Source organism: Eulemur rufifrons, chromosome 3 (assembly GCF_041146395.1).
Source record: "Eulemur rufifrons isolate Redbay chromosome 3, OSU_ERuf_1, whole genome shotgun sequence".
In the NCBI taxonomy this organism is placed as follows: domain Eukaryota; kingdom Metazoa; phylum Chordata; class Mammalia; order Primates; family Lemuridae; genus Eulemur; species Eulemur rufifrons.
In genome coordinates, this window is record NC_090985.1 from 78,158,603 (window position 1) to 78,174,132 (window position 15,530).

Consider the following 15,530-nt stretch of genomic DNA (forward strand, 5'->3'; position numbering starts at 1 on the left):
AAGTTAGTATATACTTTAAAATACCATGGTTATTATTATATACATCTTCTGAAACAGCAGCTGTTGTTGAAAATAAGTGCCCAGAAGCTAATATTGTTCCTTGCATGTTGTCAGCTTTCTGATTTCTGATTTTCTCTCTTGAGTCTTCTTTCTCCTCCTATGTGTTTGCTCTTGAATTTGGACCCAGAATTATTTCTATATGGATTCATAGATCTGCTTCTGGCCTTCTTCTATTATAGTTAGGAAAAAAAATATTTATTTTCTTTTGTTCTGAGACAAAAATCATACTTCATATTAGCTTACAGCTTTACACATCAGCACACACACAAAATAAAAGGAGACCTTGTATTTTCCCTTACGGAAGGGAAGGACAAAATCAACTTATAAGTAAAAGTTAAAACTGCACATGAAAACTCAAGTGCATCACAACTTAAATCAACAAAACAAACCTGTTTATATTAATATATATACATGTATATATGATTAAGAATAAGGAGAATAATTTAACTATAATCTGAAAATCATAAATTGCTAATAGAAAATAATGTATGAATAATCCTGATGAAATTAGTGATTTTCTAGCCAAATATAAACTTCAAAATTGTTTCAAGAAAAGTGAAATATTCAGGCAGGGTGCAGTGCCTCATGCCTGTAATCCCAGCACTCTGAGAGGCCAAGGTGGGAGGATCACTTGCTGTCAGGAGTTCTAGACCAGCATGAGCAAGAGCGAGACCCTGTCTCTACTAAAAATAGAAAATATTAGCCGGCTGTGGTGGTAAGTACCCGTAGTCTCAGCTGTTCGGAAGGCTGAGACAGGAAGATCGCTTGAGCCCAGGAATTTGAGGTTGTTGTGAGCTAGGCTGATGCCATGGCACTCTATCCCAGACAACAGAGCAAGATTTTGTCTCAAAAAAAAAAAAAAAGAAAGAAAGAAAAAAGAGAAGTGAAATTTTCAAAATTATAAAATGCTACAAGAAAGGAAAACAAATTATCAACAAATGATTCACAAAAATTAAAGGTTTTAATGTAGTCCTTTCAAAACCTAAGAAAGATATAATTTTTCTATAGACTTTTTTAAGAACACTAGCAAGATGGAAACTACTAAATTCATTTAATGAAGCCAGTATGACATCAGTAAGTACTCTTGAGAAAAGAGCAAAATAAAGAAACTTGTATATCCTGTCTATTTGGGACCATTAGGAGGCAGATTCCAGTAAGTGCAAGATATTAATTGAGGAAACATCTGCAAAAGATTGGGAAGGGGAAGGAGGAAGAGACAGTGAAACTCTTCAGACTAAGAAGCCAGTATTGTACTCATGGAAGAAGGAGAAAGGAGAAAGACTGAGGAGAAAGATTCTTAGAGCAGTGATCTGAGACAGTCTTGTGCAGCTCACTGGGAAGCTCCATTAAGAAAAATGCCTACAGAGGAATCTGAAATTGGGCAGATATGGCTAAGCTTTATTAACCCTACTCTCAGTCTTTGGCTGGAGGTGTCCAAGAAGAATGTGCTTTAGTCTTGAATGCTGCAGAGGAAAACAAAGGCTCTACAGCAGAATTCTGGCAGCTGACTGAGCTCTTTGCATATAAATTCTCTCTCAATAAGAGACCTGACGCATATACCACATGGCATGTAATGGCTCCATAGATCCTACATTACTGATGAATACAAATGCTGAAACTCTAAATGCAGTACTGGCAAATGTCAACAACATTGTAATAAAAGAAAAATAAATCATGTCTAAGAAGAATTTATTAAAGGAATGCAAGGAAAGTTTAAAATGTAAACATATTTAAACTAAATTAAGCACATATCTATTTTCTATTACCACATCATTTAATACTGTACATACAAATATATGCTAAATTTGGCAGGTGTTTGGGAAGGTTTAAATTAAAATATATGTCATATGTAAGACCTCAAATCAATTAGGGAACCTAATGGAATCTCAGACACAAAGGCTGCTAACTTTCAAAGCAGCTACAACTGATATACACATAGAGGTCCATGTGATTGGCCTTTGTGTATCAAACCCTAAGTGTTAATAATTTCATGGGCAATATAAATGACTATTTGATGCATAGAAATTCAGTCAAGAGTTGCAAGGCAAACATATCAAATTATAAGACCTGATTTCTTTCTTATTAAAAATTTTTGACAAATTATAATCACATGTAAACATGAGGTACATAGTGATGTTATATGTATATATAAATATATACACACACAGTGTGGAATGATTGAATCAAGCTAATTAACATATCCATCACATTAAATATTTATTCTGCCTGCTACTTTGTAAAAAAAATAGTATCTTAAAAAATAAGGGAATTCTATCTTTTGCCACAATATGGATGAAGCGACATTATGCAAAGCAAAATAAGCCAGTCACAGAAAGACAAACACTACATATTCTCATTTATATGTGGAACCTAGAACAATCAAACTCACAGAAGCAGAGAGTGGAATGATGGTTACTAGAGACTGGGAGGGGGCGGAGGGGATTGAGAGATGATAGTTAAAATTTACAAATGGGATTCCATTTCTTAATAGGCTTCCCTAACTTATGATGGTTCAACTTAATAATTTTTTGAGTTTCGGATGGGTTTATCTGGAACATAATACCGTTGAATGTCACGAAGCTGCTGGACTTACAGTGGTTCCATTTCCAAATTTTTGACTTCATGATCACTTTATTTGGGTATTATTTTCAACTTACAATATTTTTAACTTATGATGTGTTTATTGGGACATGACCCCATCATAAGTCAAGAAGCATATGTTTTAGTGGTTTTCTTTAACTTTTAAAATTTTACTATGTTTATTGATTTCATCAGCAACATCAACGGATCCAATATTTCATAATCCCATATTTAATTTTATAAATCACTATACTCAAAGGCACTTGAAAATAGTCAATATCTGTTCTCTCCAGTTGGTAAAATGAATATAGAGTACATTATAAATATTACAAAATATTATTTCAATGAATGTCCAACATCATATTTACCAGAAAGCAATATTTAATATTTCTAATTAAAGTCATGGAAAAGATAATGCTACTCTAATTACCACTGCTATGTAACAAAATTTTATAAGTAATGGAAATTGCATTACATAATGTAAAAGACAATGTTATTATGTTTAGGTGAATTGACTCTTATCCTGGAAAAGCTAAGGAAATCAACTAAAAATTATTAGAATTAATAATTACTATTGCAAGATAGCTAGTTTAACACATATTAAACTTAATTTTTAATGTACTATTTAGTAATTGATATTAAAAAGTGTCCATTCTTAATAGATGCCTAAATTATATTACAGTCATGCCCCATGTAACATTTTTATCAAAGATGGACCACATATAAAATGGTGGTCCCGTAAGATTATAATATCGTGTTTTTACTGCACCTTTTCTATGTTTAGATGTTTACGGATGTCAATAATTATCATTGTGTTACAGTTTGTTTACAGCAGTCTGTGTTACAGCATGTTTCAGTACAGTAACATGCTGTACATGTTTATAGCCTAGGAGCCATAGGCCGTATAGCCTAAGCGTGTAGTAGGCTATACCATCTAGGTTTGTGTAAGTACACTCCATGATGTTCACACAAGGATGAAATTGCCTAATGATGCATTTCTCAGAATGTATTCTCATTGTTAAGCAACACACAGCTATATTTATAGGAAACATTTTAACAAGAGACATCTTAAGAACTGATTGAAGACAACCAAAAACTTTCTTGAAGCAAAGGAAAGAAGAACAAAAGGAAAGACATAACTTGCTGCTGGATGGGAAAACTAAATGTTATGAAAATTATCGGTACTCTTCAAATAATTGAAAAATACTAATTTGAAATGGATTTTTGTCACTTTGACAAAAAATTATCCTAAAATTTACTGAAAAGTAGTAACCATGCAAAAATAGAAAAGAAAATATAGAAAAGCATATTATGCCTTGCCCTGACATATATTAGGAAATGTTAAAATGCCACAAAATTTAAAACAATTCTAAATTATTAGTAAGATTTACAAACCATAAAATAAATTATATTATATATTATATAATTTTATGTTATATATTTATACTATAAACATAAATTATGTCTTATTACTACTAGTAGTAAGATTTTATATTATACCTTTATATTTTATATTATTAAATTATAAATTATATAGGTACATTTATATATTATATAAATATTTACATATATGAAATGCAAATCAGTCAGGAAAATATGATTAAATTATGTTTTGATATTTGGTTAGTTGCTTTAAAAATTAAAGGCCCGGATCTTGTACCTACCAAAGTTAATTATATGCATTTATATCAAAAGTTATATGTAAAGAAAAAAATTAAAAGAAAGTATAGACCAATGTTTAATATCAATGTAAGAGCTGTTTTTCTGGGAAAACAGAAAAACGTACTGATAAATTTGGCACTTAGAAGCATAAATTTCCATTAATTCAGAAAATATCAAAATAAATTACAAAATCAAATAAACTTGGCAAGCATTTTCAGGAAAAATGGCAGAAAAGTGGCTAGTAGGCAGAGTTTATGAATAGCTCTTATAAATTAATAAAATTATATAAACATCTCAACTGAAAATAGATAATGGGTACTAATAAGCAAGGCAGCAAGGCAGAAAAGGCAAAAGCATACAGTTTACCAATAAATACATTATACAAATATAATTAAACATAAATATCTTTTCATTTATCAAGTTGCCAAAAATATTTTTAAAGCTTTATTTTTGGTGTTGATGATGCCGCAGATAAGGAGATACTACAGACATTAGTGTCAATATATAGAAAGCCTTTCTGGATTTCAATTTTGCAAGATATATATATATATATATATATATATACTGAAGGAATATATTTATGTCCTTTTAGTGTTTATTTTCAAAAACTTTGAAAAATTTAAAGATCCATAAAGTATATAAAATATATAAGATTATATTATTGATATACTCGTTAGAAAGTCTTAAAACAACTTGAGCTCTCAATAGTTGGAAATCAATTAAATAGACACATTTACATTGTAAATCCTTATAATTGATTACAATTTATTATACACACAATTTGTTATGAGACTATGCTTAATGAAGTGGAAAATTATTACAATGTATGGCTGACAGAAAAAGTTTTAAAATACAGGCATACATCACTTAATAAAGGGGTTATGTTCTGTGAAATTCATTGTTAGACAATTTTGCCCAAATATCCTAGAGTATACTTACAAAAACCTAGACTGTATAGCTTACTACACACCCAGTTTATATTGTTAAGTATTGTTCCTGGGCTACAAAGGCAATTGTAATACAATGGTAAGTATTCTAAATATATCTAAAAATAGAGAAGTTGCAGTAAAAATACAATATATAAGATTTTAATAAATTATATACCAGTATAGAGCACTTACCGTGATGAATAGAGCTTACGGAACTAAAAGTTTCTCTGGGTAAGTCAATGAGTGAATGTGAAGACCTAGAACACTACTGTAGACTTTATAAACACTGTGCACTTAGGCTACACTAAATTTACAGTAACATTATTTTTTAATCAATAATAAATTAACCTTAGCTTACTGTAACAGTCTTACTTTATACACTTTTTAATCTTTTTTTAACTTTTTGAGTTTTTTATATCACTTAGCTTAAAACACAAACACGTTGTACAGCTGTTCAACTTTTTTTTTTAAACTTCTTATTAAATACTAAGGCACAAAGACACCTTAGCCTAGGCCTACACAAGCTACACAAGGTCAGGATCGTCAATATTACTGTCTTCCATTTCTGCATCTTCCCACTGGAAGGTCTTCAGCGGCAATGACAAGCATGGAACTGTAATCTCCTATGATTATGATACCTTCCTGAAGTTGTTTTAAACTTAACCTTTTTTTTTTTTAATGAATAGGCGTATACTCTAAAATAATCGTAAAAAGTATAGTAAATACATAAAACAGTAACCTAATTGTTTATTACCACTGTCATGTATTATGTACTGTATGTAATTCTATGTGCTATATGTTTATATGATCTGCCATGCTGTAGATTTGTTTACGTTACCATAACCCCAAACTCTTGAGTAATGCATTGCACTATGCTGTTGTGATGGTTGCAAAGTCATTAAGCAATAGGAATTTTTCAGTTCTGTTATAATCTTAGGGGACCACTGTCATATACATGGTCTAGTCCATTGTTGACCAGAACTCATTATGTTGTGCATGTCTGTATTATATTGCAAAAGAATTGTTTTAAACAACAACTAAAAGCAAAATATCAAATATAGAATTAACTGTAACACAAACAAGAACAGAGTGTCACAAACACACAACAGAAAATAATAGTTTGATACCAGGAATAATGGATATATATACCTCCAAAAAGTTTACAATAAAATCTACAAATGCAATAGTGTGAAAGGAATGATGTTAATCATAATATGACCTCATTAATTTTTCATTATAAAATAAAATGCAATTTTTTTTTTTTTTTGGTTTTAGCCTGCCTTACGGGCAATCTTCCAATGCTTTTTATTATCTAATTCACACACTCATGCTCCATGGTAGAGCAGAAAGCCAAGATTTGTAAGCAGGAGAAATAGAACTAACTTTAAGAGCTGGGGATAATGAGTAGACACTCTTTGTGGGCTAGTAGTTTTGAAGAATAGGTAAATGAAGAGTAGATGAGGTTTAGTAGTAAGGAGAGGATTCCTGAACCAAGTACATTAGGTAACTTCTCACCTTCTGGAAAAATCAGTGGGAATCCAGGTGCTTCTTCTTAGGCTCTGCTTATGGTTTTCAGGTGGCCTGGGCAAGCCAAACAGAGCCAGAGGAAAGGGAAAGGAGAAGGGAGATGCAACAAAGGCAAGTGTCTACTGAGGAAGCACGGTTATCCTCGATGATATTGAAGACAACATAAAAAGCAGAGATGGATAATTAGTATTTAACCCTGATCATTGTGTAGTTTCACATTGAAATTCCATCCCTTGCATTTTTTTCCCTCTAGTCCTTTCTCTTTATAAAGTAGATTTAAGTGATGGGATGCTGTCAGTACACCTGCCAAATAATCCCCACACCATTTCAACTCTATCAGAACAAATATTGTTCTTTCACTCAGGCTATATAGAAAGCCAGTGGATTCCTTTTTCTTATTTCTGCCTGTTTAGCTTTTATCAGGAAATATATTTTCCCTATTTTCCTTAATATTTTTCTGTCCATACAATTGTTACTAAATTTAAAATGTTGGTTATCTTGTACCCCAACTTATTCTTTTTCTGTTTCCAGGAAAGCCTGTTTGGGACCTCTCTTGGGCTCTGAAAGGGCAATAAGCTCAATGAATATATACATACAGAAAAATAATTTTCAAATGTTTATTTTTATGAATCTTTTTCATAAAGATTTCCCTATAGTATCACAATAACCAATTTTTCCTAGAGTAGAAATTCAAATCAGAAACTCTCCAATAATGTTGAGAAAATGCCTATATATGGGTAGTCCAGACAAAGATCATGCCAAGGGATGGATTTGCTTCTGGATTCTCCTTATCCATTCAGTATAAAATTAAGGATAAGTTAACTCCACGTGGAAGAGGAGGCAAAGAACCCCACCAGGGCACTTCACATCAGGGAGTGTGGAAAGAACTTGGGTAGGAGCTCTTCTCATTTGTGCATGGAAGCAGGCAACACATGGTGTTCTGATGAGCCTTTTGGGGAATTGCAAGATTGAAAAATGGTGAGTATGACCTTCTTACTGTAGGCTTCTAATCTAAGGCTACAGAGGATTACTGAAATTCCCATTTATTATATCCTCAGTTTATTGTTGAGAATATTGATAAATACTTATGTTTTTACTAACTCTTGGGGCCTAAGCAACAAAACTGGCCAAGAGTCATCTAGATCTTTGAACTAGTAAATACCGTATTTCAGGTGAATGCTATTATATTGCTAAAAATGTAGTTCCCTGTTAGAAAGGATTACTCTGGCTATGAAGCACACAGAATACAGCAGAATGAAGTTTGTTCCTTCTCTTTTTTCCTTTCCCCTCTTTTCCCTCTATTCTTTCATTCTACCCTCACCTCCAAACAATATTAGAACCAAAATTTTGATAAGGAAAAGTTCCTCTGGCTTTCACTTAACAAAAAGCAGAAAACCTCTGAAAATGTAATATGGGGGCACTTGCAAAGGCTTGTTCAGTAAGAATACTAGACACGATTTGCATTAAACCAGATCTTATATGTTAGAATTCTATACAGCTGTTGTTACATTCATGAAGAGTGAGTAAACAAGCTGCCTAGAACTAGCAGTTATTAACATGTCATATTCAAAAAGTAGGAAAAAAACCAGCTTGAATGTATATGTAAAAAATATTACCCACAAAAGAAGCAGCCACATATCTCTTAAAAATACAAAGAAGTCCCACATATACCAACACATTGGGGGGAAAGTCCTTCTTTGGCTTTCAGAGTAATCAGTTTTATCCCCAGAAAATAGGTTCAATTTACTGACAGCTATAAACTGAATAGTAAATTGACTCTATAATATCATCTCTCCTACTATTACACTATGAGCCTGTTTCAAAAATCATTGTCCAGCTGCTCCATGAAAGGCTGCATAAAGATACACAGACTCTGAAAGTAATCTATTTCCCAGTTCTTTGTGGCCCTGGAAAGGCACAGAATTTATGGGGACTTGTTAGAGAAGCCAGGCTAATAAAAACACAAAGATACCTGAGTGTTCTTGGCAGTGCATTGTGCCTATAGATGTAAAAGTGTTTAAGCTTCTCTGTCCAAGATGATAGTCTTGCCATCTAGTGAATGAAATTGTAGGAGAAGATAGCCAATAATATTCACAATGCATTCTATTTACTGTGGCTAGTGACAATTAAATCTGTCTAACAAAAAATAGCATTTTGTTCAAAACCAAGTCCTATTCCCTTATTATAGTTTCTTTGGCCCTAAAAACATACTTATCTACAGCAATTACAGCCATTAAGATGCTTATAGCAACAGAGTGATAAATATGGCATAGAAGGTTTGATAGAACACTAGAAATAAAAAGATGTCTTTCCCTCTGATTTTTTAAACCTTTTGTGATGCTCTTTTCTAAAGCCAAATTTTTCATTAAACAAGGAAAAAAAACTGACATAGAAAAGTAATTACTTATTATGGCCGTTTTTGAAGAAGCAAGAATTTTAGATAATGAAAAATATCAGATATGTTGATGCTTTCAATGATTAAAATTTATTTGAAAAAGAATAATATGGGTAATGGCAAACATGGCTGTTATGATTCTCCATGTACTTATTACTTTTGCCTGCATATTTAATTAAAAACAGTATATTTTTGTAGGAGAAAAGTAGAGTAAGATATTGAAAGCAGTGGATCTGAGGAAAACCTTACATTCCTGAAAAATAGCATAATCAGACTATATTTAATTATTTTGCACAAAGAATCTTCTTTATATTCACCAAGGTAGAATGAAAAGAGAAAAGAAAAGTAACACACTGACTGGGCTTGAGAAATACAAGCAGTAAAAGTCAAGTAATTGTTCTGAAGGTATTTTTCCAGAGCTGTCCTCTCCAATACAGCAACCACAAGCACATATGACTATTTAAATTTAAGTTTAAGTTAGTTTAAAATACATAACATTAAAAATGTAATTTCTCAGTTTCAATAGCGACGTTTCAAAAGCTCAATAGTCACAAGTGGCTAGTGGTTACAATATTGAACAAAACAGCTGATAGAACATTTCTATCCTCACAGAAATTTCTACTAGGCAGTGTTGTTTCAGAGACTACTCATTAGCATCTCTATAGACCTTTCATGTTCCTGGAGTATTTCCTATAGCTCATGGAAAATCCTGAAGCAATAAAAGGAGAGAAGCAAAATATTGTTTTATAAAATGTATTGTAATTATCTTGACTCTTCAAGAAGTTAAGAAGACTTTTATTTACAGAAATATAATAGAATAGATTCCCAATATTGTTGTAATAGAAAATGATCAAGCACATTTTAGTCCTAACACTGTGTGAAAACTATTAATCAACAATTATTTCTTGAGTGCTATTATCCACCAGGCACTGTTCTAGACACTTGGAATATAAGCATAAACAGAAAAGAAATCCCCACATTCAAGGATCTAGCATTCAGATTTTGCTCAGTATCTTCTATAATTACTTGGCACCACCCTGAAATTTTAGTGGATATTAAGAGTCCTACAACCTTTTCCAGATATTATTTGTACTCAATAAAACTAGGTATGGGCTATTAATAAATGACGGATTTAGATGAGATCTAAGTTTTAGTAGAGTATTTTTCACAACATGCATTTACTAGCTTCATTTCTTTTACTTTTAAAATTTTCTACTTTTGTTAATTTTTTTTCATTTATGTATGAAGGCTCTCTTGGGGGCAAGAGACATAACTAATATGTCAGATCTTAAATACAAACATCATTTTATGGTAAATAAGGAATAATAATGCCAAATATCATAAATATGACAGAAATAGAAAAACTGATGTTTGTCTACAATACCATTTTCAAAATTTCAAATTTATCAAATTATTGTGAAAAATTTTCACTATTTTTGGTTCATACTGATTAACAAATAAACATATAACACTGGTTTTCAAAAAGACCCAGTGAGAATTTTTCTCTGAGTCTATTTTTCGCTAACCTTGTTTCATCACTAATTCCATTTCCCTGTCATGGCCTTTACATTTACAACCCTATTCTTCACTAGAAAGGAATTTGAACAAGAAAACATATTTTTACAGAAAAAATATCACCAAAAGCTGTTAACCATAAATATTCCTATAGTGTTATATACTGTTATAACTCATATTGAAATCAAAGAACTTGAATTATGTGTGCAATTGCATAGTAGGTACAATTTTTTCCCACATACAAGCACATACCTATACCCAAGCACAAAGTTTAAATACTTTTTAAGCGTGGGCTTAAGTTACAGTAAATCTAGTTATTCAAAGTTAATAGCACTACTCTGTTTTTAGCCCATCCACTAAAATATAACAGTAGAATATGAAAACCCACCCACTCACTGTGCAAAGAGCTGAAGTAAAGTAGATGGAATTTATGAATGGATTTTTACTATGGGAGTGTCCAAATTGATTTCAAACATTGAACAAATAGGTACTTAAATTTTAAACTGTTAAGACAAATTGTGGAAACCATAGACTTTCTTCTTGCAGGATGTCACTAATTTTGAGTGTGCATTTTTACTTTCAGGAAAGAGTGATGAGCAGGTGTTCAAGTGCGTGTTAATGCCAACTTCAGATGAAATCCAGAACACATGTCAATGCACTAGTTCCACAAAGATTTAGTGAGTGCTCACACATGTCAGGCTCCATACCAAGCAGGGACACCGAAGAGATGAATAAGACACTCATCTTTACAGTCTAGTTAGAAAAAGATGCGTAAAGAACTAACTCTAAGGCAGGATGATAGTTCCCACAAAAGAAATAATCATTAACTTGAGTTGGGACCCAGAGGAGCAAGTGATTCACTGAAGAACTTTTCATATACATTTTGAATGCATAATCACATTGATATAAAATATTACTAATACCTATGGAACACAGTTGCAAACAATCTATAATAGATATTGAAATCATGCATTAATACTCTAATAATTAATTGTCATCCCCAGCATGATATTTTAAACTAAGCCCTATAAAATCAAGCCTTGAATAAGAAGGAATTTTCAGTTTTTGTGAAAAATGTAGGCATCTACCCATGGGGCATTGCACTTTCCCGACAATATTTTTAGACATGTGTCAAAACGTATTTTGGCAAAACATTAAACTTGGGACAAATATTTTCTTTAGAATAGTTTACTGGTATGAAATTTTGTAAAAAAGGTTTAATGTTAATATGGTACATTTTGTCATTTAAATAACAAAGGATCTGCGTTTAGGTGACAGAACTTACCTATAGAAGGTTCATCTTTGTAACTTTAATTCTCGAATACTGTCAAGCATATGGTAGGTAATTTTAATTTTTTTGAACACTTAAATGAAGGAATAGGTACATTTAATTATGTAGGTGTTTGTAGTGTGGGAATGAACTTTTTATTCCTGATAATCTATCTGTTTGATACTCTAGGAATGGAAATCTGGAAGACATAGTATCTATTAGTGCCTATTTCATGTGCAGTTGTACCCAGTCCTAAGGGTACTTGGGGAACCTTCTGGATAGTGAAGAGATTTCTATATCTTAATTGTTCTAGTAGAGAAAAGGAAGTATAACTTAGTTTGAAATTGCTTTTGGACTCTGGACCCTAAGGCCCAGAGAATGAAAAATTCCTAAAGGCAATCCCTTTCTAGCATTCTGCAGTAGGAAATAAACCACACTGGGTGAGCTAGCTCATGATAATCTCCCCCATGATAAAGAGGAAGGCATTGCTTTCTATCATGATACCAATGACCCAGAGGAGTGAAATAAAATCACTAAACTCAATTAAACAACATCTCCAGGTTTTCAGGACAAAGTTGTAGGTTTGCCTAGGCATTCAATGTTCCAAACATATTTCAGCTGGATCACTCAGAAAATGAGTTATTAACATAATATCAAGATTGGGATTGCTTGATTTACACGTGACTCTTATCACTTTCCCAGTCTAAAGTCTAATGTCATTTTTAGCACATGTTGGTAAAAATTGATTGATCGATTGATGGATGGAGATAGGTAGATAGATAGATAAACTGAATAAATACTGGTCATACAAAGTTACTGAAGATTAATTGCTAGGTGAGAGAATGTTCCATCTATAAAACCAACTCATTTATATAAATGATAAAGTATGTAGTAATCTTGTATTTTTTGTAATTACTAATTACAAAACACCACAATGTTTTGAAAATACATTCGAATGCTACATGATAATTTTCTCCCTTTAGAAACACGTATTACAAGCCAGATGAAATTAATTAACAGCATCAATCTGATCCAAGGTACTAAATTCCTCACTTGTTACTGGAATTGGTGGTTTGTCGAATGGAGTATATGTGTTTATGAATGTATGTACGTCTTATTGAGACCTTAATTTTGTAACCACAAACTCATTCACCCAGAATCAGAGTGAGATTTCAAATACAGTAATTTATTTTACATAGCCCATTAATTACATTAGTTTTCTGCATATATCCCGATGTGCACCTAAACATTCATTGGAAAATATACAATGTTTCTACTCTAAAATAGTTCACAGCACTTAAAATACAGGCATCCATTTTCCCTGGGGACAGGTTGTCTAACATCAAATTTAAATAGATGTGGGCTGAAATTTTAGGTTTGGTTTAAAACTTGAGCTTTCACAATCTCAGCCTTACACTGGACCTTAGTTCATTCTTCCTGGGGAGTTTTTAATGGCATCTCAATCTCCAGAACAGTGTGCAGTACATTCTGCTTTTCACATTACTATTCTTAATATGTCCTTGAAATACCTGGGGTACTGGAGATTGTTCAACCACAATGCATAAGTCTTGTATTATGTAGCTGGAAGAATACTTAGAAGCACTGGTAATAAAAATGATAATATATAGATTTTAACAATTTATTTAAAGTTTTTTTTTTAAATTGAAATGTTCTGACAACAATATACAAATGCCTGATTCCTGTATGCATTTATATTTCAAATATATTAAGATTCTCATTGTTGTATGGTTTCATCCTGAGAGACATTGAAAGAAATCCTGTACAACATAAGCAATTATAACTTTTAGAAGGTGTTATTCTTTCAGTCTTGCTTTTCTCTCCCTTTGTGTTAGACTCATAATTGGTGGCTGCCTTTCAGCTCTAAAGAATGATAGCCGACAAAGGTTCTCATAAATCTAGCATCTGCTCTTTAATTTGTCTTTGTAGAGAAATAATATTTTCTCTATGGAGGTATAACATTTCTTATTTGGAGGAACATATTTATTAAATACAAAATCTGTTAAATTATTCATACAAACTGATTTCAAGAAACCAAAAGCTCTATAGTCTTTTCACGTGGTCTATAGCTTAACACTGTTCGTTTTACTATTAACACACACAAATAAATAGGAGAGAAAATTTTGGCCAAGTATGAATTCACCTGAAATTTATAAATTTCAAGTTTCAACTTTTTGGGATTCCAATTGGGCTAACAAATGCCAAAATGCAGTTTCTTAGAACAGGGAGGAAAAGGAGACTTATTACAAAGATTCTCACAAACTTTCCCCAACAAAAGATGACTTTCATGAACAATGAAAACTTGACAAGTTAAGTGCAAATGAATCAGAACATATGGATTAAATTTCCCTTGAAGTATACATGGTTTTGTAAATTATGAGGAAAAAGGGAATGGGAAAATGTAGTTTTAACTTTGCCAAACTCAAGACATTTGAACAATTGTTCAAGAAAGCATGCCACACCCATATTTTCCTCTTTTAAATTTACTCTATATAAGAAGAAACACTGTGAACCTATATAGTCAGTTCCTTCTCAGTAACTCAAATTTCTTTTGTAATTTACTCATATCTTCCTTATCATAGCCTTGCAAACAAATTTTGGATGTAACATTGCTCTTTTTACTACTTATGTATGATTACGAGAAAAGTTTAAAAAAATATGTGCTTTGTAAACAAGGACTAACTAGGTGTTAGAAGTTAAATTCAATGTAAGCCAATGAATTCCTCTTTTCCCCAAACTCTATAATAATATTACTCTTAGCAACATCGTAAGAAATAAATGTGTGGATTGCTAATATGAATTGATTACAAAAGTTTCTCACTATGCTGAGACAAGACAATTTTCCATAAATAAAATATTATATCCAATATCTAGCAGAAACCATTTGATCACCTGCACACTTATTTTTACAATGACTTTATTGTACAAGGAAGATGAGTTCTTTTTAAAGCATGAGGTTATAAATAAACCATGGAAAAAAGTCAGATATAGCATTCACTGCTAACATTTTGAAGTACATACTTCCACAATTTTTCTTAAATGTAACTATATACAAATATTATTGATAACAGTGGTCCCCAACCTTTTTGGCACCAGCAATGGGTTTCACGGAAGACAATTTTTCCATGGCAGGGGTGGGGGTGAGTGTGGGTGTGGGGGTGGGGGAGCCGGAGCTCAGGGAGTGATGCGAGCAGTGGGGAGAGGAGCTGCTATAAATACAGATGAAGCTTGGCCTGGACCTCCGCTCACCTCCTGTGCACCAATACTGGTTCCCAAGTTTCATGGAAGACTAATTTTCCACAGATGGGACAGACAGGGAGGAGGTGGGAGTGTTTGGGATGGTGGGTGGTGGAGCTCTGTGGCCCTGTCCCTAACAGGCCCACGGCCAGGATTGGGGACTACAGATTTATAATATATATACCATAATATAAATTTTGTATTATTTATTCTAATTCATTTTAGGCTTATATAGTATATACATATACTATATACATATATTTTACACTTGTATTTTATATTTACTATTAAAATTTGACAATACTATGAATTTCCCCCTCAGTTACTTTTAACTCTT

The 15,530-nt window shown here is 32.3% G+C and overlaps 1 pseudogene; it reads right to left on the reverse strand.

The window, feature by feature from the left end:
* LOC138381395 (DNA (cytosine-5)-methyltransferase 3A-like) overlaps positions 1 to 15,239 on the reverse strand; it is a 58,467-nt pseudogene extending 43,228 nt beyond the window's left edge.
* Between the last annotated feature and the right edge of the window lie 291 nt (positions 15,240 to 15,530).